This window comes from Lathamus discolor, chromosome 12 (assembly GCF_037157495.1).
Source record: "Lathamus discolor isolate bLatDis1 chromosome 12, bLatDis1.hap1, whole genome shotgun sequence".
NCBI lineage: Eukaryota > Metazoa > Chordata > Aves > Psittaciformes > Psittacidae > Lathamus > Lathamus discolor.
Window position 1 is genome coordinate 5,964,552 of NC_088895.1, and position 26,046 is coordinate 5,990,597.

Below are 26,046 nucleotides of genomic sequence, written 5' to 3' on the forward strand. Positions count from 1 at the left end.
ACACACTAAAGGTAAAAGAAGTCCAAACGCAAACACCAGCCTGGCCTTTGAAACAGCCCCGTGCTAACAGGCCACAGGATTGCCTAATGTTAGGGAATTATAAAACAGCATGAAACTGAGGGGAAAGAAGCAAGCAAAACCCTCCTGTGACTGAAATGAGAGTCTTTCCTGCTCCACCAAACCCTTCCATTTCCAAGGCATGCAGTGCCCAGGCCTGTGCCTAGAACAGGTGTGTCTCCCTAAATACCTCACATGTCACACTTGTGTCTCATGCATACAGTCGGCGGGATTATATTAGTACCAGTGCATACCAGCTGTAGCTACCCCCAGCAGTATCCTGTAACTCCAAACATGGGGGGAGCTGCTCACCATCGCATGCACAGCCCCTTGCCACATGGCTTTCTGGAGACAGACAGCGACCCTGAGACTGCAGCTTCAGAGCATTTGTGCTCTGGGGGTTAAATCAATTCAGGGACAAGCAAAAAGACCTCCTCCAAGAGCAGGAATGAGGAGGCGCTGCCAAGAGAAAGGGAACGGAGGGCTCCTAAGTACACTTTTCTTTCCCTCCTCTGCACTTACTACCTGTAAATTCTCGTCTGATTTATGCCAAACAGGCACTCCGGAGATCTCCTTTAAATAAAAAAAAAAGATGCACGGCTAACACAGCAAAGTCCACTCAGCCATTCCCAAGTAGAAAATGCTGACATGGCACAAGCAGATATGGCTAGTGCAGGATGAAGGAAGGACAAAGGAGAGCGAGCCTCATACATCTCTCTAAGTCAGTGCAGTAGGAGACACCCTTGGCAATTTCAACCTAATTCTTCACTAAGCCTTGGAGGATACGAGCTGCTGGCCTAAGCAGCTGAAAGAGCCAAGAAGAAAATTTTTAGGGCAGCAAATGCATTAATGGCATTTTTTTATGTCATATTTTCATGGCTGGCATAGATAATAAAGAGAAGAGCTACTTGGTTTAGCTATAGCACTGCATTTCAATACAAAAGCATTCTTCAGCATGAAGACCTGCCCCCATGCCACCCATCTCATGAAAGGCATCGTGTAGTACTTAACAGGCAGCCAGAGCAGCGATGATGTGAGAAGCTCATGACCAGCCATTCAGAGGTGGAGGACCACAGGGCCCTGTAAGAATCCTCTTCTTACTCTGTCTTCGTTTTCTAGTGAGTGATTCTTGCAACAGCTTTGAGGGGAGAGTGTACACGAGTGAGGGTGCACGCACCAATCTTGATGAAAAGTAATTTATGAGGAATCGACCGCATCTATAACTTATTCCACTGGTTAATTAATTCACATTTCCAGGTTTGAGCACACATCAGGTTTGCCTGATCATCCCTCCAGTAAACAGCTCCAGGCATAATAAGCAGCCATCAGGGATGGAGGCAGTGCTAAGCTAAGTGTTCTTCTGAAGTGGCATAGGTAAGATGTTTTCAGTGCATCTCTGCTTTATAACCCCTCCAGGGCTGGGTGATACAGTGTGTTCAATAAACCCAACTCATCAGTCCAGTGCAGGTTGGAAGCAGAGGGAAATTCTCACATACCTTACATCCCAGTCATCTGTTCATCTTGCTGGCCAACTCTGTTCAAATGAGTCCAGAATAAGGCCAGTTTATGCTACTTCAGTCTCAAACAAATGAGCAGGACCCCAGAGCCCCCAAATCCATCTACCCCTAGAAACATGTACACTTCTTACTACTGGAATTTCTCATTTTCAAGAGGTCTCAAGTCCATAGCCATAAAAATCCACATTAACTGCCAGGTCAACTCTTTAACTAACTATTTATTACACCAGGTCTTTGATTACCAGGCAAACATCTGTTGCAAATGCAGCCCCATGTTCTCAGACATCAGGAGTTTAAATGTTGAATGGTTTCACATAACCAAGATTCAGCTTTTCCTTTACTCTTTGCCAGGCACAGTGTTGGTGACGTCCTGGCCTGTTAGCAGCCAGCCTGGTAAGAACACTGAGCCTCACATGTTTGTCACAAGATCTTAGAATACACCCTGATGCATCTTCCTCGAGCAACATCAAACCAAATCCAAGGGCAGGTCTGTGTTCCCAGCAGAGAAACAGAAGCCTAGCCGTATTTCATTAACTATGCAGTATACAGGATGTACACTTCCAGAAATCTTGGTACTCAGTGACACATCTAATGCAGAAACAATGATTTAAGAAGCCACTTAAAGAAAATGCCCACATTTAGTACAGGAACGCTGTCATTCACTTCGTTTTTCCACAAAGAGAATTTGGGAAAACCAGGCTTTCTTAGGAGCAACCTGTCTGTATACCCAGGTAGAGCTGGGTGCTCTCACAGCGAGACACAGCACATACATCTTCTTTGAACTGAATTTTTAGCTAAGAGCAAAACAAAGTTAACTCATTTCAGGTAGGAGCTGCTGAGAACAGAGCTGTCCATGAGCCTCTGTACAGGCCTCCATCCAAATGCTCAACCCCCACTCCTGTCAGGACTTGCAGGCATTGACTCCAGCTGAGGTTCTCCACCAACCTCCAGCTATTTCATGACATGCCTGTCTTGGGGCATAAAATCCTAGAGAGTGTGCCTTAAAAACGCATTTGTTGTACAACTGAAGAAGGTTTATGGGGGAAAATGGCAAAAATTCTACTGTCATTAAGAGGAAAATTAATAACCTAGTGCATAGCAGTGATTAGCCAGATAGCTACCCCTTTTTTATTGAGGAGCCAAACTGATCATTAAGGCGGGCTCTTTTCTTTCTTGTAATAATATATAAACAAATTATTGGGAAGTTTTACACAATTTTAAACAGTGGATTTCAGAGTTCAGATGAGTTAGAGGCTGCTTCACTGCTGCACTGTCTGCCTCAAAGGTAATAATTAATCTTAATTTTTGGAAGTTCCAGCACCAAACGTGACCAGGAGTAAAATAAGAAAAACCTCTTCAGGGCTCTCTTGCAGTACGTAGCAAATACATAGAAGACAGGGAAAGAGGAGGCCAGGTGCACTCATCTCCAGAGACAGCTCACACACCTCGAGAAGTATGTAAAACATGGCAAATTCAAAATCCACTTGCCCATTTACATCTGAGGGGAGAGTAATGGAGATGAGACATGGAGGAAGGAGAGGGGAAAAAAGGGACCAAGTGTTATGTTAGTTACTTAATATATGAACACCCAGAGGGAGTTGCCTTTATCTGTGTATCACAGCAAATACAGGAAAAGCCATGGCAATGCTGTGCCAGCAGCTGAATTACTTATTTATTTATGCAGATAGCATCCAGCAGTAGAGAAAAGGTGGATTTAAATCAAAGTAATTTAAAGCTACCAATTTTAATCTTGTTTTACATTTACACTGTAGTTATTTTCATAACGCATGAACAGTGGCTGGTAACTACTAAGTCATATTGATTTGCAACTAAATATAGTCCGCTCTCAGTTTGGTATTATTTTTTATTAACCAGAGCTGCACTATCTCCAGTTGAACATTTATTCTATTTTACAGGTATTTATCCAGCTGACATGCTTCCTCCTTTTATTATTTCAATAAACAGCCAATGACTTTTATTAGACATTTTATTTTTCCTCATTTGACTCATACTGCCCGAAAATTCAAGAAGTAACCATCCATTGAGAATGTTCTGACTTCATTTTCCTACCAAGCATGTGAAATATTTAAGTCCAAACATGTTTAACATTTAAAACAAACTCTTTCATAAAGTGGACTGTAGCTGATAGTTTAGAACTGAATTCTCATTGCCTTGTCCTTCAAAATCTAGAGCTACCAGATATTTGCCTCCCATTAAATTAGTTCTTATTCACTCGCTTAGAAAAGGAAAACAAGCATCCTAAGTTTCTTAAGTTTTCACTGTTTTCTCAACTGAAATCCTTTACTGCATTAAACAAAGTCATATGGGAAAAAAGAAACTTTGGCAAAAATGGCCTCAAGGTCTCCCTGCAAAAGCAGCTACATCTGTCAAAAGCCCAGTGCTTTCTTTCAAGCTCTTGTTCCTTGTGCTTAGGGACAGATTTTCTGCAGTTGAGCATTCTCTTTCCTTAAACCTTTGGCAGAAGACAAGTAGTGCCTGAATAAGGATGGACCTAAACTCACTATGAAATTTCAGACAGCTATTGCTATTTCAAGCAAGTCATTTTTCCTAGGTATTAAAAAGATTGTTCAATTCAGTAGCTGTTAGCCACTATGCCTATGATGGGCTTGTATTTTGCTGAGTATCCCACAAATTCCTAACATAAAGACTACTAAACACAAATAGAAATAAATAACAATGGGGAAAGAGTAGCACTTACACACCATGAAAGCAGAAGTACCTGTCATTTTCTTACAGTACATGTTCTTCCTTTTCTGTGGCATGCATACTGAGATGCTGTGACTGTGACTGCCCACATTCTGTTTAGCAGTTTATATTAGAAAGAAATCTTTTCCTAAAACCTCTTAATGTTCCTGCCAGATATAAAAAGATAAAGCTTAATTTGCTATCAGGAAAATGGCAGAGGATCAGAAGACAGACCTTTACCTGATCAGACTTAATGTTAAGTGAAAAGTGCGGAAGAAAGAGGTATTCATGAAACCTTCCCATGCTATTCCAAATTCATGTTTGTCTTCACAACCCACGACATTTCTCAGACCATTTCTGCATTAAGTCCTTTATTTGTTTATTCCTTCCCAAGATAGCACTTCCATTTATAAAATTCACACCTTGGTTGCTAGCACAGACCTGGCTGCCTGACAAGCTCAGGTAGACCTGAAATGAGATCTTCCCTTTGGCCTGCTGGGGCTGAGGCCTGGGCAGCCTAGATACTGCTTCTACAGCCTCCCCAGAATGTCCATGTCATTTCTTTACATCAAAAGCTTCATTAAGTGATGAGGCACAACTATGAGCTCACTTGCTGCTTTCTTGCAATAATGTGTGTACACTCACATGAAAGAGTGGAGGGGAATAAAAAGGCATTTACTGCATCCCTCTGTCTGCATGCACTATTTGTTCTTAAAGCCAGGAGATACTCATCCTGCAAGGACATCACCCAGCAGTTTTCAGTATGGGAAATAAATGCCAATTCCACCTGGTTATCCAGTAGTTGCTGGTAGGCTAACGGTGACTCATATCACCACTGGCAGAACACACCCCAGTTACATTTTGAGCAAGACCGGTTGCACTTCAGCCAGTCTTAACCTGGAGAGGTGCATCATGTGTGTAACTGCTGTTTTCTGAATGGTGGAGATCCTGTTCAAACTCATCCAGGACTGCAGGGTAGCCATCCAGCAATCTGAATGACGTGATTACAACAGGAGAAGCAGTGTATTAGATATGGTGCCCTGGTCCCACATCATACTGGACAACCCTGATACACGCAGCCTGGACTTTTAGAGAATGTCCCTGCACAATTTACCAGTATTGCTAGATTTCAAGTTGTGGTTAGACAGGAAATGTGCAGAATGGATTGTTCCATTCTTACAGGTTTCTGAAAAGAGAAGGCTGATGCATTGAAAGGGATAAGGCTGATAAAAACTCTTTGCTCCTTGCTAAAACATCAGTTTTGCCGGTGTTGGGGGAGAAGCAAGCATGGGGAGTAAAACTACACATCTCTTCCGTAAAAGGAAGATGGCTTGGTACCTCAGAAACAGTCTAGTGAGAACACTGTTTCCCTTACCTAATAAAGTTCCCTGTCCAGTATTAAAGTAATCTTTCAGTAGCACTTCAGCCACCTCAAAGGGCGATTTAAAAAATAACGTTGGGGTTTGATGTTTAAACAAGCTTTTCCAGCAATTACTTGTTAATAGCATCCAGAGGCTCCAAGCAAGAAGCAGGACCCATCATCCCCAGCAATTTATAGTAGCAATACATAGAGTGAGGCAGAGGATTTGAAGGGAAGGAAAATGCTGGGGGCAGGGAAAGGGGGAGGGTTAAAAATCACAAGTAAGATTGCTAAGTATATCCAACATCTGAAAACTGGAATAAAAGCCAATGCCATGCACCAAAGCCCTCTGGAAATGTTAACTGTTAATATGTGTGTATATATATATATGTAAAAAAAAATAAAAGCAAGTCATTACTTCCTTGTTTGCTCAGACAGATGAGACCCAGCAGCTTTCCTGCAGCCTTTTGCTACCCCTTTGGCAACCTGGTGCCGTTGAGTACTCAGGTGTGCCAGGCAATGACAGCTGACAGGTACAAGCTCATTTGCCCCAGGGCTGCCTGGCATATGAACTCAGGGGAGCTCTGTGAGCTGGAAGAGAAGGAAGAAACTCTCCCTATTTTGCCTAGAAAAGCCTCTCATAGACCTCCTCCAGAGCTGCATGGTTTGTCAGGTGCACTGTTCACGCTTGTGCTGCAGTCCATACTCCTTCTTGGGGCAGGGGAATGCCATGCTGCAGCAAGCTCACTTGCTCCCAGGTTCACATGGAAACATTCCAAGCTACTCAGCTTATGACAGCTCTCCAACTGCTCTTCCATGCTGTATTGCTTTACATTACATTGCTTTCCCTGCCAGGAGGCACTGCTGTATTACAGTACAATCGTCTAGCAAAATGTAAAACTGATTTTTTCACCTCCCAAATACCAACTGACTGTTGTCACTGCAGTCACAACCCTGCCCTGTATTAGACTTTCCCACTTTTGTGCATGTACGAGAGATTTTAATACCTTCCCTCCTCTTCAGCCTCCTTCCCAACTTGCTGCTGCTTCCCTCCTTATCATGCTCCACAGCCCTTTCTGTGGAGGGCAGCCATCTTCAGCATCCAGCCCAAGGTGTCCCTACTGCTCAAGGTAAAATGCCTAAGGCAGGCCATGAGGTGCATTATCAGGCATCCAGACTGACTGTAGCACCAAACACAGTGAGAAAAATAACTAGAAACATTGTAGTGACTCTCAGCTTCAACAGGAATCTGAGCCTGTTAGTAAAACAGAATTTTAATGAAGAAAACCAGCTATGGAAAGATTTTATAACACACATTTTTAAGGTATTAGGAGGAATTTGGCTCCTAATTCTCTTCATTTCAGTGTGCTTCAGAATCATAGAGAATGATCATTACATCATTTACATTACTTGTGGGCTGCAAGGCAAAACTAGTTCACTGCACTGCAGTGGAGCATTTCCTTTCTAGTTTTGAACTATAAAAACAGTCATATTACAAGAGCAAAGGTCTAGGTCTCTGTTCTTCTGCAGTAGCCAGAATAGGGCCAATTTAAAAAAAAAGAGGTTGGTATAAGGGGAGAGACAGGGGAAAAGAAGCAGTAAAATAGTGTACAGGCAGTCTTTTCCCTTCTTATCCCTTGTGCAGTTGTTAATGATCTCCTGATCCAGAGGTTGCATTCAGGATGTAATTTTTAATAAGAACTTATCTGTCCTTCCTCGATTTTTCTGTTTAGACTTCTGCTATCCATAACACCCTTTGGCAATGAGTTTCACATGGTAACTGCTGCTTGACAAAGTACCTCTTCTTTGCCTGCTTTGAATCAATTTAGTTAACACCAGAACCATGAAGAATCACGCACTCCTCGCTCCCCTTCCCCACCCCATTCATGACAGTATAAAACATCTGCAACTCCTGTAATAGGTCAACTCTTCTCTATGTAAAAGAGAAGCCAGTCAACATGACTTGAGACCAGCCTTTGATGGTCTTCTTGACATTCCCAAGCCCTCCACTACCTTCCAGAGGTAGCAACCAGAACTGTATGTTGTTGAAGATACTGGCAAAACCATGAAGCGTACTGATGGTTTCTCTTTGGCTTACCAGCTTGGGTAAACACTCAGAGAGCTTGTTGGTTCTTCAGGGAGTGCAGCATTTCCTCCCAGCTGGCCATCAGTCTGTGCAAGAGCTTTCTGGGGACTCACTGCAGGTACTGCTCTCAGGGAGTCTGTGAGGTGCACGTGAAATTTTTCATCTCCTAACAAAAGCTGCCACAGATCTCATCACCACTTTCTTTCACCTGTGCACACAGTGAGAAGTGCCACAAGCCAGAGAAGCAGAAAGTACATGGTTCTGCCAGCACTCAGGGGAGAGCATTGTTGCATTAAAATCTATCCGGACTAACCAAGGAAACTTTCTTAGGCTTATCCCAGCGAATATTCCAGTCTTAAAAAATTTCTCAGGCATTCTCATGTAATGGGTCACTGTCCTGAAGGATCAGACTTGGCAGTGTGATGCACCATTCCCTACCCAGCCTTGTGAGCCCCTGCTAATCCAAAGAGATGTACTTCACCAAATACAGCTGCTTCATGTAATTGCTTGGCTTATCTCCCCTCTCTTAGCTGAGCTGCCATGTTCCAAAAGCTCTTAAAATGAATGACAGATATGCTTGTAGATTAAAATCCATCTACCTGTTAATGCTATGTGTGTCTCTTGTTCATAACAGCACTGGCAGTCACAGTGCTCAGGCTGCAGTTTCTTTGTGCTTCTTGGTAGTGAATGCTGGGAGAAACAGAGTAGTTGGTCTGACCCCAATTCCAGAATTTCTAGGAGGCAGTTGTCACACACCATGAGAAGGACGACCCAAAACCAAGTTACAAGCTGAAACACTGCATCTCAGCACACCTGACCAGAACACTGAGCAGACTCCTGTAAACACATGGTGAACAAAGGTAGCTCAAGACAGCACAACAAAGTAACAGCACAGACACATTGTACTTCTGTAGTTAGAAACCTTTACATTTGAATGAGCAAACTATAGAAATAATAACCTTTGTACTTCAACAGAACTCTACTACTACCTACAAGCACAAGATAGCATGCAAAAGCTAGGTGAATAATGTAAGCCAGTTCAGCATATTGAAATGCAAACGGTCCTTCTGGATATCTCATTTTCCAAACACTTTGCACACAGTGCCTGCAAAAATAACACTAGGCGTGTTAAGTGCTGGGGAGAAGAGTCCCTTTTCTTCAGTTTCCTAAGGAAACAAATGTGGGCTAGAACATCACTTTTACTCAAAACAAAGAGAAATTCCACCAAATTCCTTACTGGAGCTCTGACATACAGGCAATTCAGAAAGTCAGCAGAGACCTGCCCACACCCATCACCATTACTTTCCTAAGACTGGAATGAGAAAAAGTGTTTAAGTTTTGCACTCAGCCTCAAATGTTAGTCACCCCAATTTTCTCTTTTGAAATATACACGCAATACACACACATGCACACCCCATGTATTTATGCACACACATAAATCACTTCTGGTGTTTCTTCTGAAATCCCTACTCTGACTGTTCTTGAAGTGCTGAATCTAATAGATGCTTCCCCAGTTAATTTACCCCCTGTATTATACAACACTGCCATCCAACGAGGGATCAGAAACCCCTGAGAGCTCAAATACAGAAACCACCAGAGTCTGCTCACAATGAGCAGAAAAGTTACTGTTGTAAAGCAGTTTACAAAAAGCGTCTTAAATGCTATTAGAAAAAAGTGACAATCTGGTCACAGCTACACCAGGCAAGGAAAACAGTTTTAGTCACAGGACTGGTTACTTGCTGCTGTCTGGGAAGGTGCACGTCAAGGGGTGAGGAAGCAGTTAGTATCTCCTGACTCACACTGGACCCATCCAGACCACGAGCTGCAAAACCCACGTACCATTTGCTCACATTCCCCTTCTTTGGTAACTAAGTGAAAACCTGTTACTTAGCTTTAGCGTGAGGCAAGAAAATGCATTTCTTAGTCTACAACCATCTAGCTCAACTGGTTTCAGAGAAGATTTAGCTGGGAAGAAGAAGGATGCTCTCCCTGAGATAGATGGTCTGGCCTCCTGTGGGCATAACTCTCCTAGCAGGACTTGACAATTAGCAATGTTCCTGCAGTAAATGCATTTAAGTTCAGTTCTGTTAATAGGGGACATTAGAGGATCTCTGTTCACCTGGTATCTTATGCATTTATCTTGCCATTGTTCCAGAAGCAGAACTATTATGGGTGAGGAAAAGTTACCCATAGTAGGGGAATGGGCTCTTCTTCTAAGCCACAGAAAGGGGAGAGTGGATGAATTTATTCTGCAATTTAAGAGTACTTCTTATCGTCTAGGACATTTGCATAAAACAGCTCCCTCAGCTCTTGGTTTAATGAATAAAGGAATCAAATCTTTCATTGCATATTGCAAATAACCACAAAGATTTGCCATCTGAAGCAGCTATACATGGCTCTCTCCCCATACCCACCACCTATGAATAAACATTTAAGTGATAATCTGGGAGAGCTGAAAGTGGGCAGAGCTCAATGCCAAGCCAAGCTGATTCTTCGAGGACATACTTGTACAACACAGTGCTGAAAATTCTGGAGATACTCTGCAGTGGCTTCACTATGTTCAGTTTTTCCTCAAACAAGTGTTCTTAAGATTTTCTAGCAAGCTGCTCAGTTTCCTGCTATACCAAATTTACATGGGAGAAAATGTAGCTGATCCATTAACATTTGCATGTCTTATTGCTTTGTGCTTTGAAAAGAGTCAAATGAAAGAAACTTGCCTCAAAGTCGAAATGGCGGCTGCAGAGCTGAGGGGGTTCCCCCATCCTCACTCCCTCAGCTTCTTGCCATTTCAGACCTGAAGAAAAGCATAGCCAACAGGCAGGCAGAGGAATGACAAACCTGCACAGCAGCTGGCTTCAACCGCTTAAACTGCTGCTTACACTCAGTAGCAGAATCACATCCATTCTCCTCTCAGGGACAAGCCCCAGAGGTGCCCAGCAGCCATGCACTGGTGATGCACTATACCCAGGATCTATCCACCCGGTCAGGTGGAAAAGAGTATCCAATCATGGCAACATCTAAATGCAAGTATCAGAGCTCTTTACAGACAGAAAGGTCTTTCCCCCAGGCTGTTTAAAATTTGCATGTTCCTATGTAGCACTGGAGATAGCAGCAGTGGTGATTCATTAAGATAATGATTTAAGTAGGAGGCTTAAGAAAGTCAGTGTGGATTAACATCCAAAGGGCTGCAGTTTGAGCTTCTCCACTCCAGGCTGCCACCTTCCCTTTTAAGGGAAGGGATGAATTCCAAAAACCTAGAGAACTATGAATTAACAGTAACTGGATCACGACTACAATGCATTAGAGCACAAGAACACCATCTCTACTCCAGTCCATCTTCCTTGGCAAGGTGAAGTATAGAATTTTATGCTGCAGGAGAGTTTCCAAGACATTATAACTTACTGGCTTTTCCTTCATTTCATTAGTTTGTTAGTGTAGGATCTCCTCAAAAAAAGAAAGTGTGCAAATTTTTTTTAAACTATTTTTCCATCCACCTTAAAAACAAGTTTTCTTCTAACCAGCTCTTTTCCACTACTGAATAATCAGATGGGTTTGATAAATTGATTGCTCCCACATAATAATGTAAATACACATTGGAAAAAGCACACAGACCCTTTCCAAACCCCAACATTTAATCAATTTGCAATCAGTTACGAGTTAAAACGTGTAATCTGCCTGTAACATGAGGTTAATGCTCAGACAGTAACAGGCAGCTCATGCTTCATCCCTGCTGAGATAGGGGCCTCCATACAGTGATTTTGGTAGGATACTTTCTGTTGCCTTCTAGGAATGCACAGGCAACCAGTTCTCCTATTCTGCTCACTCATTATAGTTGCAATAGGGCATCCCAGTGTATGTTGCCCCACTCGCCACTAGCTGAGCTTGGTCTTAACATCTATGCACTCTATCCCATGCTGATTCAGTACAGAATAGCTTCCTAGAATGCAATTATAGAAAGAGTAAGGGTTTGTCTTAAAAAGGGATTATTCCAGAACAGCCATTCCTTATTAACTACTCCAAATCACTTCTTTGTTAGGATGAAGAAGTTAATTGGGAATAGCTCTTCTGCTCAGATTTATAACTTACCTTCGTCTGAATCAATGACCCTGTTTAGATGAGCTGTTAGTATGGAGTCATAAAATCACAGCAATGGCTTCACAAATAAAACCAGACTCACAGTTGCAGTGGAAGTTGAGCTGTGGTGTAGACACAGCCAAGTTAGTTGTAAGTTGGCCAAATAACAGGATCAAGAAATAGGTAAAGAATAGTTATTCCTATGTTAGATCTCATCAGTACTGCATGTGACTTTTTGTATTTTACAAGTCCTAGATCTGCACTGTTCAAACTTGGTTTATTCCTTAAGATATATGGAGGCCTTAACAGCAGGGAAACTTTGAGTTCTGTAGCTTCTTTGTTTATTAAGTTCTTAGCTTGCAAGATTTCTCATCCAAAAAGGGCTGAGAAAGTACCTGGCACATCTTGGATGCTTATTGAATACATTAAATAAATCAAACGTTTTATGATAAAATTCCACTCCCCCACACTAAACAGATGTAGGTGCAAGTCAAAGAGACTTGAAAAATTGCACTAAGATTGATTTTGCTCCAGTTTTCCCCAAAGGAAAAAATTTCTGTGTGGGTTGAGACAAAAAACATGGAAAATTTCAGCTATCATGAACAACTGAAAAGAGAAATGCAGGAAAGACAGAAGCCAAAACTGAACTTCACATTCAGAATGAATAATTTATATTCTCTACAGTGTTCTGTATTACAGGCATTCCTGGACTTACACGTGAAGTGAAAGTCTGTCTTGGGCTCATCACACTTCTAGTGAAAAATGCCAGAGTCTCAGGCTCCTGAGGGGAAATCACAAACCAGAAAGAAAGTTCTTCCCAATTTTAAGAGGCTAAAAGAGGTAGGACCCAACACAGCTGAAGATGTGTGTCACAACACCAGGAGAGTTACTTATAGACAATTGTCAAGCCCTGCAGCACAAAAATCTGAGAGAAATACTGAATACCTACAACAGAAAACACAAAACCATCTCATGCTGCATGTGTTACAGGGTAACATACTCTATTTAAGGTTTCTTCTAGACTGTTAGAAGAGGACTTGGTTTGCTATACCTGACTGTTAAACATCACCATCTGCATGATTTTCCATGCCCGAGGCCTGTGCCCAGGTAGTCGGGCTCTGGTGGGGGACTTAGAGCAAAGGTTTTCAGTGGACATAGTCCAGTCATTTCCAAGGATGATACTGGCATCTCAGAGGAGCTCTGACACAGACAGCACAGAGCTCAGGATTTCAGGGCAGCATTCAGCTGCCAGACCCACAAGACCATTTCTGTTGTCCCTGCAACTCCTTGTTCATACCACACCTCCCACACTCACACTGACAAAGCTGGTCCATCCTGTACACAGAATGAATCAGGGAACCTGTGTCAAAAATAGCAGGTGATCCAGCCTGCCATTACTTGATTGCAGTACCTGTGTAACTATCGGTCTCCCTTTGCATATAGGCAGTCTTAGTCCATGTATGCAGGATTTTATAAGCAACTTTTATGGGCGGTTTTCCTCATTGGAGAGGAAGTTAATAGAGACATGGTAGAAAGGGGAAACAACAATTATAAATATACGCAAGTCAAGTCAGGCAAAGGAAAAAAGAAACTGAAACCACTTCCAGTCTCTCTCTCCAAATTCCACGCACTCATTGCCTCTGGCACCACTTCACAGTAACCCCAAAAGACGTTCACCTGCTCCCACAGCACCAAGAAACAAACAGTGAAACAGGAACAAAGCAGCTCCCTCCCACCTAGGATGACCAACGTCATCCCCTGATAGCGCATCACGAAGGGAAAACCTTACCATTAAAGCAGAAGAAAAACAAACACACATGAACACACACAGCTCTCCTGCTCCATGCTATTAGCATCCTCCTCATCTTCTATATGCATCTAATATCAGGAGATTTACATTCAGGCCAAAAGCTCATGCTGGCAGGAGAGGAAAGTTCTTTGGAGAAGAGAGGGGAAGGCAAAAAAAAAGCCTACATTTTCTTGGCTTGTGATCAGCAGGCTGGATGCGTTCTGTGGAACTAGGCCAAAGTGTTAGTTATTATATTCAAGAGAACATCTGAATCCCAGCTCAAGGGAGCCGAGTTTGCGGCTCTCATTTATGCTGTATATCAATTGAATATCAAACCACATTTTCCGCCTTCTGAATAATAAAGCTTAATAGTTTGGGACTCCCATATGGTCTATTGTTAAAATATTTCCAAACACTGGCTGCTGTTTTATTTCTGAAGGAAAGATTTCTCTTTCCTCTTCAAGCTTTACTTGTTCAAAAGATGCTTGTAGCAAAAGCTAAATATATTTATCTTCCAAATATTTCCTGAGTTCTAAGAAGAGCTGAAAAGTGAAAGGATAAGGAAAAACAAATATATTTTGAAATTGGCCTTTTTTAATGTCACATGCAAATGTTTGTTCCAAGCAGAAGCAGCTGGTGCCACCAGGCTCTGCTGCTCAGAACAGGGGGTGCAGGAGCTTTCAGAAGCCATGAGCTGCTCTAACAAAGGAGGACCACACAGGCTCAAGCCATTCACAAAAGGACCCAGGCCGATTATTTGACTATTACTTACAAGGAAGCTTGGCCAGTAACGCAGGCAATAAATACTGGAGAAACCTGTTCTGTGCATAACCCGGGTTTGTCTTTTCAGAAGTCCTGCTCTCTAATTAGCTACTCATTCCTGGAGGGCATTGCTGATGGATGGAGTGTATCAATTTGGTATCTTTAAAAAGTTAAGAAACTTGTTAAATAATAAAAGCATCAGCATAATAAACGCTCTGCAGCGTGTTGGAACAGTCACTAGTGCCCCTTCCCAGTCACACCAGAAAAAGTGTTCTTGTTCCTTCTGCTTTGCAGAGAAAGACTTGGTGGCAAACAGATATTCTGCTTGCAAGGGCTGCAGTGCCCTGCTCAGCACCCTGGTGAGAACTGAGACATGCTCAAAGGAGGACCAAAAGGTCCTGCATTCACCAGCTGCTCGATTAGCACGGAAGGACTCAATTGCTCAGTGAGCAGAAGCGAAACCACACAGCACTGGTTTTGCACTGGTGTGAACCTCCAGCTCCACCTCATGCAGCCTTTGCCATCCCCGTGAAGTGCTCCAAGCTCACTCTGACAGGAGCTCTCAGTGCAGCACCAGCTTACATGTCTGCCGGTCACTCAGCAAAGCAGAAGGTGCTGAGCTAGGCACAGCCAACAGCACAAAATACAGCATGCAGCACAAAAATGCGGCAGTTCCTACAGCTCAGGGAGCCAAGCAGAAACTTCTGCTCCCCTTACTCCTCTGTTCTAGCCCTCATCGCTGCTTCTCATTCCAGTCTCCTACTTCCCTCCTTCTGCCTGTGTGCTCCCCTCCCCTCCATCACCTATCTGCTCTATCATTGCCTGCTCAGCTCCACTGTACAGGTCTTCAGAGGCAGCTGTCCTAACCCCGAAACTGGTTGCTCATACTCATCAGCTGCCTCCTCTCCAGAAAGGAAGAAATTCCAGTACTTCAACATCTGTTCTCATCCCAATTTGGGGAGAAAAACTGGGATTAGAGACTCTCTGCAGAAGTTCACAAGTTCAGAAAAAAAAACCCCAACCAACCCCAACACCCGTTTACAAACACCAGTGCATACTGTGCCATTTGAAATGGAATATTTTCACATCACTGAAACCAAGGTTGGTTCATTTTGGTTTGGTGACCTGACCTGAGAAATTCTGTTCTGAGTCAGTACACTCTTGAACTGTGTTGTTCCCACAGCCTTGCGTGCCTCAGAAACTGCACCCTTGCAGCCTTATAACCCTGGTCTCTCTTCTGGGTCAGACTCCCTGGCTGGGAGGCATTTCCTATAGCACACACTGAGGTGTCCCATGCCACAGCACAGTCTCCAGCAGAGCTGTAACACCATATGGAAAGACCAAGGCCCTTGGAGACCAGCACAAGAGGATGGGTACATCAAACAACAGCTCTCTGAGCAGCTGAGGACTACCTGGAATCCAGCACAATGTTCTGAACCAATTACGTAGAAAAAATCAAAGAAGCATTCCCATACAGTTAGTATAGAGAGGTCAGTGTAATATTTCTGGTAAAAAGCTATGCATTAATTTTACAGGTGATCAGAAATCTAGAATTGGGCTTTGCTGTGGGGGGAAGGGGAATCTTCAATTTTGAAGAAATTACATTTTTCCCTGAAAAAGCCTCTTCAAAGAAAAAACTCACATCAGTCTCCTGCTGACCACAGCAGCACTCTTACAAACTGTCACAGAAATAATACAGCGAACAAAGCTCACTCTTACAGAAATTTCCCCTAACAGGAAACTTAAAATACAGCAACACCAGCACCCCTCTGCTTCCTGGTGTGACCCAGCGACGGTAGGATTGGGTTTATCAACTGAGGATAACATCTAGTGTAGGGAGAGCCTGACAAGTATTGAACTAGAGATTCTGCAACATACGTCTGAACAGTCAATCTCCTCCTGCTTCTAGCTGAGGCATGGACATGGTTTTTATGGTAGTTGGGTAGAAACAAATGCTGGTGGAGCTGCTGAAGGCACTGAGCTCTGCCGCAAGTATTAGGGATGCCACCAACCCATGCTTAACAAGCAGCTCAAACTCAAGTGTAGAGGACTCAGTGTGAGGATTAGTGTGTATTCACAGAACATTATTTTAGTAGCTTTCCTGTAGACTCTGTGTTCCTACCCCTAGGTCTGTGTATCTGAGAGAAGGCAGAGTGCATGTATGGGTTTGATTTACTTTAGAAAAAAAAGAAAAAGGAGAGACACTTAGCCTGTAGTTCCAGTGTTGGAAACTGCAATAAACCTCTCTTTTTAAACCCCATAACCTTGTGACTGTTTTATAGTTATAAGGAATCATAACCAGAGAGAGATTTAGCCTAACAGTGATCTGCCCTCAAAGACATTAATCTGTCACATCTAATAGAAAGGGAATAAGGAGACAAACCTTTCTTTTAAATGATTCAAACAGATGGCGTATGGCTTTGGTGGGAACTTACTGTAAGTTGCCCCTGTAACAAGGGTAAATTTGGCAGTGCTGCACACCCAAAGACGCTATTTACAAGTCAGCGTGAAAAGTATCTCTGCATGATTTCCTTGTGTTTTAAACCCTGGATTCTCTGTGATCGTATCTCACCACATTTGTGGTTGACACATCCAACCAGCTTTCCACCCACTTTCTCACCCCCTTTATGCCAGTAAGATTGAGTCTTCCTTTTGTTGGCAACTTTCTTCTCTTCTTAAAGTAATTCTTTACTTTTAAGGGATCAGCAAAAGCTAATCAAGTGCATTGTGCTAACATGTTAAAGCACAGTTTTATATCAATATTTCAAACATAATGTGTCTGGACTTCTAGAAGCGTCTTCCTCACCCCATAAAGCACATAAAAAAGTCTTCAGGTTAGTTTCTCTTTCCTTTCCTTCTCTATGCTGTATATGGGAAATAAAAGACTTATTTTCTCTCCTTCTCTCTTCTTCCCACAAACCTTATTGCCCAACTTCTCTTTTCTCATTTTATCATGCAAGTTCTCTCCCTCTTTCTCTTATCCATAATGTTTCTGCAGACTCACTTAAGAAGCATTTCTGGATCGCTTTGCTCTGGGTTCCTTCCTCTCCTCCAGAGGAGCAACAAATGGCTCCAGGGACACTTCACTGCGTTTCCTCTCCTGGAAGGAAGCCAAAGCTTACTTAACTCTTTTCCTCAGGTCTGCCACTCAGCCCACTAACAGAGCCCCTTTTTCCACCCACACTGAACAAGCCGTAAGGTTTCCAAACTTGTCTGCAGAGCTTAATCCTAAATTCAGCTCATTGTCCTATAAGAGACAAGACATGAAACAAATACCAATGCTTAAGAGTTCTCATGATATCTCAAAGCAGGTGAAGACCATTATTGTCAGATTCCTAGCATGCAACAAGGCTGATGGGGAGCACTGAAAGATACGGGGCAGCAAGAGACCAAATTCATATGCAGGGGCAGTCCAGGAGGGTACAATGAATTCAGAGGAGCAGCAAACTTCTACACTGGTTTTCCAGGCCGGCTGGGGAGGATTGGTGTTAGAGGACCTAAGGGTAATCCCGAGATTACCCTTCAATACACTCACAGGGAGCAAATGTCACTTTGCATGGGGAAGCATGCCAGCCAGGGAGCATGTTTTATATTTCTTGTTAATGAGTATTAGGAACGCAACTTCCTTCCTCTCCCTATTTTTGATATAATTAAGCACCAGAATGAGCATTTTGTTGCAGTCTACAACAGCAACAGACCACAACACTGCAGAATAACAGGAAAGGGAGAGAATGAAGAAAAAACACCCCAGCCAGGTGGTAGACACTGCTCCGGCCACTGCACAAAATGAAGGCTTGAGTGCACATTTTTGCCCGATTGCATAGCTGTCTCTGCTCCCCATCTAATCTGCTTAGAAAACTGGTTTTGAAGGATATGGTTCAGACATACCACTCACGTTGGGGGGGGAGAGATTGTGTGTGATGAGGGGGAAAAAAAGTGCTGCAGCTGCAGAAGATAAAATAGAGACAACTAATTTTCTCAGAGGTTGCAACACAACCTCTCCCCCTCCTCCACAAGCAGTCACTGCACTGGCAGGATAAGCTGGAGATTCTCCAGCGTAAGCAGGAAGGCACAATAAGGTGTGCAGGCCCTTCTCCACCCCGATACCCACAGCCCTTGGGGGTACCACAGAGAGCAGAGGCTGACAGCCCAGCCGCTCAAAGGGAGGTGGTGACATTCCTCCGCCTGCTCATTTCAATTGCATTACCATTTTCAGGGGGGGACGTGAGAAACATACAGTGCTAGATGTTATGCCAAGACAACGAAGAGCACAAGGGAGTTGCAGGCTCCTGTTGTACCAATTGGTGGCTGGGTTCTGAACTCTCATTGTGTGATCCAATTTCTCCTGTCATCCAAGCCATTTTTGCAAACTCCAAGCATACGTCCATTTAAGCCATGTGTCCTGATAGCTAAACAGCTGAAGGGGACAGGAGGGGTAGGGAGAGAGGGGAACCACTGGATTTCTGGTGACAGGGTCTAAAATACACATTTGCACAAGGAAGTCTCACTTCAGATAGTCACTTAGCAGAACAACTACAGCTGCTGACAGGGAAGAGGTACAGTTTCAAGTGACCATCAGCCATAAAATAGGCCAAATAAATAACTGCAGTCTAAAGGGAGTGGGTGGGTGTGCTCGCACAAATGTAACAGAGATAACAAATGGATTACCAATGGGTGACCCAATGGCAAAGATTAGCAGACCCAGTTCTCATTTCAGTTACACCGTACCAATGACATTACCTAAGATGTAGCAGAAGCGAAACTGAAATCAGAGTCCAACCCAGGATGTCAGGGAGGCAGCTGCTTTAGTATTTTAATGCCTAGAATTTCAACCCAGTTTGCTTTGTTTCAGAAGTCTAAGCTGTCTTTGGTAGAAGGGCTAGCAGCCTTTGCCAGCTGCCATGTGATCTGCAAGGATGTTTTCTAATGGAATTGGGTTATTTTGTGATGTGGGAGTTGTTTGTGATGAAGGCAGACAGCACAGGTATACTGTCACTTTTTGTCCCTTTCCTCAAAGGTCATCTTTTATTTCTGTTCCCTGCCCACATACACACTTTCCCTCTCCCCTATGCTCTGCTACACATAGCCCCATCTGTTCTTTGGAAGTACCAAGAATGCCAGTCATGGTCTTTGCAGTGTCTTTGAGGAAACCCCACTTACCTTAGTGAGTGGGTCAGATAGTGCTTACTCTCTGAAGTAAAATACAAGGGTTTTTTAAATACATACATAAATAATTTGTAAGCCTTCCAACTATTAATTGCTGATGGAAATTAAACATCTGCTAACAATAAACTCCCCATACAAATGAGAAGATAGTTTCAGTCTGACTAAAATGCTTTCCCCCCTAATTGCTAAGAAAACCATTTTCTTGTCTTTTACAATGGCAATTTCATTAGTTCTGCAATTATCAAAATATTTCAGTCTTTCTCTTTTGTGACAGAAAGGAAAAGCTCCAATTCCCACTCAAGCACTGCTGTCAGGGTACTGCAAAACCAACTGAGAAACTGTCAATTATGAGTAGCCATGAAAAGTTCTTGAGGCAGAGACTATGTGGGTTGCAGAGTCCACCTGCACACCTTCTCTCCCCATATCGTCCACAGTCCCCTAGAAGTCTTCCATATTTACAAGTATTATACTACAGGCTATATATGACTGTGGCAACTAGGTGCTGCAAGTGCAAAGAGGAGCTGAAATGCTGATAATGCGAGAATGCTTAGAATAGCTGGTGCCAGGGGGAGAGAAGGGGGCCACCAGCTGAATTCGCATCACACAAGGAAATAAGGCGGTTGGGTAAAAGCCCCCATATGGCTGCTAGGGAACATGGAGCTAAAAGGGCTTTCACTGCTTGGAGAACTGCTCCTCCAGCTGCTCATCTCACTCTATGTAACTTAGTGCAGAAACGTAAAGAAGAATTCCAAAAGCCCACAGTATTTTATTATACAGGAAAAGCAACTAGTCCTTTGCATGAGTATGTTTTCTGCATTCAAGAATCTCAAAGCTAAGTGCTGCAGTACTTGCCTCCTATCAACTTAAGGGATGAAAGGCCAGGTCTAGCTCCCTCAAGGTCAAATAGCAAGTTCAACAGCAAAAGATGACTAGGACTCAGTTACATTAGAATCCCATTCAACTATTCTACCCATTAGATTGGAGAGACGTTAAACACCCTCATAGCGTCAAGAATGACTAATGCTCTCCAGTTCAGCCTGTGATAGAGAACTGGGAACTTGCACATCTCCTTCCTCTGCCTCCCACTCCTCTATTACCATTCCCATATCGTTCCAAACCCCACATGATGAGATTTTCCTAATCAGCAATTAAATAGTTAATGCTTACATTACAGCAGATGGAACAGGAGTTGCTGCAGGGAAGGTATGCAGGCAAGGAGAAAAGAAAGGAGGAAAAAGCAGGCAGAGAAACAAACCTAAAGGAAAGCAGTTTTCCCACTAAAAGGAGTGATTAGTTGACATAACCCTTAAGACTTTGTCTAGACTAGGATAAAATGCTATATTGTTGAAGATGCTTTAGAGGCATAGTGTAGGTAGGGCTCACAGTTTCTGAGCATGTGGTAGCCAAGGTAAAGACTAATTAGGACATGTTCACTAACACATCTTAGTGCTCCACTTTTAAATCCTTGCCTAAGAACTCAAGGCTATGCAAAGCAAAGGTCTGATGCTGTCCTAATGATTATAAAAGCAAAGCTATGACACACTGCAAAGAAATCAGAGTGTCGAGGAATCGCTCAGGTCTCACCTCCAGCATTTTTCATACGCTCATTGAATGCTTATGAACATTTGCATCTTAAAATATTCACCAGCCTCTTACTGAACAACCTGCTATGACATTTTTCCTCTAAAAATCTAATCAAAGCTCCAAATGCCAATAGGCAAAGAGACTACAGGCTAACAGCCTACATTCTTGTGAAACATCTCCTTTTGCTCCAGTGTTTGCTCAGGCAAATTTGGAAAGGAGGGGGTAAGGGGAAAAGAAGAAAGGACTAGGAAAAGTGTGCCCAAGGCCTTAGCAACACCATCATTTCGATAATCTATTACCAGATTTGTAATTAAAATCTGAGTCCCACCTCACTAGGGCAGCCAGATGCATCCACAGAGAACTTATTCAGAGGGTTGTTACAATAAATACCAGGAGAATTACGAATGTTGTAGCTTCTTCTTAACCCTTCCAGCAATATTTCAGGAACCGCCTGTCAGTTTGAAAGACTGATCGTTTTTCTCTCAGCTTGTTGCAGGCTCTAGGTGTGCCCCTAACCAAATAGGCTTACCACTTAAAAGCTTAATTGCACCTGTGGCTTAAACCTTATCCCAGACAGCACTGGGGAGCATTTGGATTTGGGCGTTTCAGGTGTGGGGCTGGGGCCTGTGCTCACAAACAGAGCTAGGCAAGTCAGAATAGGAGCCCCTAGTAAGAGAGGACTCTATGTCTGCCAGGGAGCAGGAGATAGGGAGGAAAGAAGTGCTTTTTTTCCCCCATTTTGATCACATTTAACTCTATTTACATTTCCAGAGCTGGGTTTGAGTAATGTTCACCTCCTTGTTTGTGACTCAGGGCAGGTTTCACAGTCTCAGATTTCTTTTCCACAACAAAAAGATCAAAGTTTGAGCCACTTGTGCAACTTAGGTGTTTACAGTGAACGGTGCTAATCGAACGGCAAGCCCTCCCTCCCGTTATCAGTCTCACACTGAGCCAAGCTTCTTCATTCCATATGCACCAGGAAGGGCTGAGAGAAGAGAGCCCACGTCTGGCATGGATTATAACCCACCATCCCTTTTGCCTGCTCTTACACAGGAACTAAAATACAGCCTGCTAGGGGAGGGTTTAACACATTCAAGAAAAGGCTTGTTCAGGGTCTTTTCTGCAGGGCTGATGAGCTGTCTCCAGGTTGTATTTTTAAAGTGGCTTTCTAAAAAGCAAGTAAGCGCTGTGTGAAGAACCACAGTGAAAGAGAAGGTTCCCTTCACTCACCTTCTCGATACTGCCTAGGCTCACAGCACGTCTCATTGCCAAAGGAAACCTGTGCTCCCTTTGCAAAAGTTACTGGTGAAGGAAAGATAAAGAAATACAGCATAATAGGAGTCCATGCAGGCAAGCTTCCACATTCCTGATTTCATTCTATCTCATGCAAGGACACACAGACTTTCTGGGTCTGTTTTGTAAGCTATGAAATGGAGCTAAATTTTAGGGGTTTGTGAATTGCCTTAATTAATAATTGCCAAGCACACATCTTCAGATGGAAAGTATCATATAAATATTAATGAGCTGACTACTGTCTCTTAGGAATCGTAAGCACCATGGATGGATCAAAGAGGACATGTAGCTCTAAGAGACAGAGTGGTGGGAGTTGGCTCTGTGTTTAACTATAGTTTAAAGTAGATCCTCAAGACTGTTGTGGATATTCCCTATCAAGTTACAGCAGCTTTCAATTAAAATTACATTTTATCCTTAGGCAAAATTCCACAGTGTACCTTTTAATATTAGCAGAGCACATTTTCACTCATGTAGATATTTCTTCTACATACATGCATTATTAGAGCTTTGTAAATAGGGGTCAAACCAACTGGGAAATAGGGATTTTACCTTCATTTTCATCTAAACAAATACCCCTTACCTAGTTACATTACCGAAAACTTCCTGCTCTGCTGGCGATGCCGTGACAAGAAGCAGGATGAGGACGTGGCAGCTGTTTGCTTCACAGTGTTCATAGATCAGTCTGGCAACACTTCAGACATGGAGCTGTCCTTGGAATGAATATGGCAGAAAGTGCCACATGGCAAAGATGCTGCTTCTGCTCTCCTGAGCAGCCACCTCCCGAGCACGAGCAGCACAAAACACAGCTAAGGACAGGCTTGGGAGAGCTCCAAGCCCCTGCCTGGGCTCCGGGTGGCTGCGTTGGTGCAGTGGGCCGGGCGGCATTGCAGCATGGAGCCGGCTGCCCTGCTGGGCAGGCACGCTGGGGAGCAGGCTTGCAGCCTCCTCTGGAATGCGGGATGGCCGCAGGCCTCTGGAGTGTTTTCCAAGGAGGTGCTTACATTTGTTTCTCTAAGGGTCCAGTAAAACTGTGGGGTTTTGTTGTTGGGGGTGGTAGCGGGGAATGAGGAAGAGTTGCTTTGTTGTTTCTTGAAAAACCCAAAACATCAGAAGACAACAGGGAGCAGGGACCAAAGGTCTTTCTTTCCCTGAGGAAAATTCAGTCTCATCAGCTGCCTTCTTACCTCTCTCAAGCGGTAAGACCCCGTGGCCAGCTTTCTGCCCACTTCTCAGGGGAGAGGGCTTTCTAGATGCTTTGTGAGCCTGACACGTGGCCAGCCAGGCCATTTTCAGTGACTTGCTTCCTCCATGAGGGCTGCACTTCATTTCCTCAACAGTCACACTGATGGCCCTCCATCCTGCTCACCTCAGGCATGTCCTCATAAGCTCTGCTCTCTGCAGTTGCTGCTAAGGCAGTGCTGGAGCTGCATCTGGTTTTGTCTACACTGGGGCAACTGGGGCTGATTGCTTAGTGCTGGCAGCAAGAACAAAACTCAAATGGCATAGGCACACTCGGGGTGGTTGTAATTGTATCCCTGAGCTGCACAGAGGGAGTACAGCAAAGAGATGTCATTAAGAATCCTTACCACTTCTTTGGCAAAAGAGGGAGGAATCTGGAAGATGCTCAGACAGACAGCATGTTGACAGCTAGGAAAAAGAAGCCCCAGAAATTAATCTTCTCTTGGGGTGCCAATGAAAGATGGAATGTTCACAACATATGAGTTGTGGCCAAAACAATGGTCTAATTAACTTGGATCTACTTGCTGTGTTCAATGCTAAAAGATGAGACAGAAAACAAAACTGTTTTGATAATAAAATAAATGTGGCCACAGTGCCAACAATTTTTAGGCAAGGAACCATGAACCCAAACCAGAGGGATGGGAGGTGAATTTCTTCCCCCAGCCACACCAGGGAATTTTACCCCTTTCTATGAATAATGTTTTTATAGCAAACGCAGGCACCAGTCCTAGCAAATACCTCTCTGTAAACTGTAGCCCAAACGAATCACTTTGGAAAAGGTCACACCACCTCCTGTTCCCAGAATTAAGTTAATTAGCACTTGTCCCTCTCTGTATAAGGTCAGGGATCCTCCCACAAAGGAGGTACACAACCAGATTGTTAAAAGATGTACATATACCGTCTTAAGCAAACAGGCTTCTTTGTAGTAACACTAAGATTCCCTCTGGCCATCCCTGTAGAAGAACTCTCAATTGGAAGAGAAGCAGACTGGGAGATTAGCGTAACCAGTGCTTTGCCAGGTACCAGGAGCACAGCACAGGTCAATAGGCACGCTGGTGGTTTCATATTAGCTAGCAATCTCTCTCCATCTGGGTGACTTTTATCAGGTTCCGCATCAGCTTGTCATGCAGAATGAAATATCTGACCTATGGAAATGTTTTCTTATTGAATTTGACAGATTTGCAGTGCTTTTTCCCCTCTTGACACACTTTGTTTCCTCTTATTCCATCCAGGCATTTGTGCTATATGTATTGAAGGACTTCACTTCTCCTCCATGTGACCAGCTAAGTGCGCTTTGAGAAAGTAAATCCAGGTAAGACCTGCTATCAGTTATATCTTGGTGCAACTGAAGTTTGATCAGCAATGAAGGTCAACATGCTGGTCTGTATTTTTTGTCCACAAAAAAGTTACACAGCTCATTTACTAAAAGAAGGAAAAAATAGCCAAGCCCATGAAGTTCTTGGGCACAGAGTCATTGTCACAGGTTGCTTGCCACAGTGCTTACATAAAACAGTAGTTTAAAAACAGAAACCAAACCCAAGTGTTTAATGACAGATATGTCCATCCTCATCTAAGTCTTAACATAGCATAAACTATGTAGGATGCTAAACCCTACTTCTTAATCCAGGAGCCTTTCTGACGGACAGCCTTGACTGCTTGTGGTGAGCACTGCCTCAGACCTGCTGAGACAGAAAGGTTTACACCAAGGAGGACAGGCCCTGGTTGCCCAGACAGGACACTGCTTTGCAGGACCATAGAAAAGGGTCCTGAGCCTATTTGTGTCAACTCCCTAAACCACAAACCACAGCTAGCCCTCCCTCTGAAGCACGTGCTTGCTGCTCCTTGCAAGGCTGGAGCAAGATATTTTGGCATCCAGATCACCGCCTTTGGGGGCCCACCCATCCCTTTTGGTCTCTTTCCATTCCTTATCACAAACCTGCAGACCCTCTCCCTGGGCAGCAGCAGAAACTGGGGCATATTTGCCTTGACGTTTGGCACCCTTCTGTTTCAACATCACCCTGTGCTTCTGACCCAGACAGCAGCTTACCCACCCAGCTGGATTCTCTGATAGCAAGAGTGGGGTGATATGTAGAGAATCACATGTAAGCAATGTGAAACTGGCAACTCTGGCATTTGAAACAGAATGGGAATTCAGGATGCACTTGGCATTTCAGCTTTAAACTTCAAAATAAACAGGGCAAAACTGACCTGTAGCAAAGGAATGGCTTATGGGCAGCTCAGACTTGTCCTAGGCTTTCAAGCCAGTCATTTCCCATAAATACTCATAATTTTAAATAAAGAAAGGGGGAGAGGAGACAAAACAAACTGAGTCAACTGCTTACTGCCTTTCTGATTCAGAGTCCTCAGCAGATGTAAGACAGAAATTATTCTATGAAAAACGTCCTTTTTATGT

The 26,046-nt window shown here is 43.5% G+C and overlaps 1 protein-coding gene and 1 long non-coding RNA gene across 2 annotated transcripts in view; one reads left to right on the forward strand and one right to left on the reverse strand.

The window, feature by feature from the left end:
• HIC2 (HIC ZBTB transcriptional repressor 2) overlaps window positions 1-21,584 on the reverse strand; it is a 43,277-nt gene extending 21,693 nt beyond the window's left edge. Inside the window, exon 1 of the mRNA XM_065692803.1 lies at window positions 21,430-21,584. The gene's annotated coding sequence lies outside the window, so the exon portion shown is untranslated. The remainder of the gene's footprint in view (window positions 1-21,429) is intronic.
• The window catches only part of LOC136021037 (uncharacterized), a 143,900-nt gene extending 118,984 nt beyond the window's left edge, over window positions 1-24,916 (forward strand). The window contains exon 4 of the long non-coding RNA XR_010615649.1: window positions 24,866-24,916. This is a non-coding gene — a long non-coding RNA (uncharacterized LOC136021037). The remainder of the gene's footprint in view (window positions 1-24,865) is intronic.
• The last annotated feature ends 1,130 nt before the right edge of the window (window positions 24,917-26,046 follow it).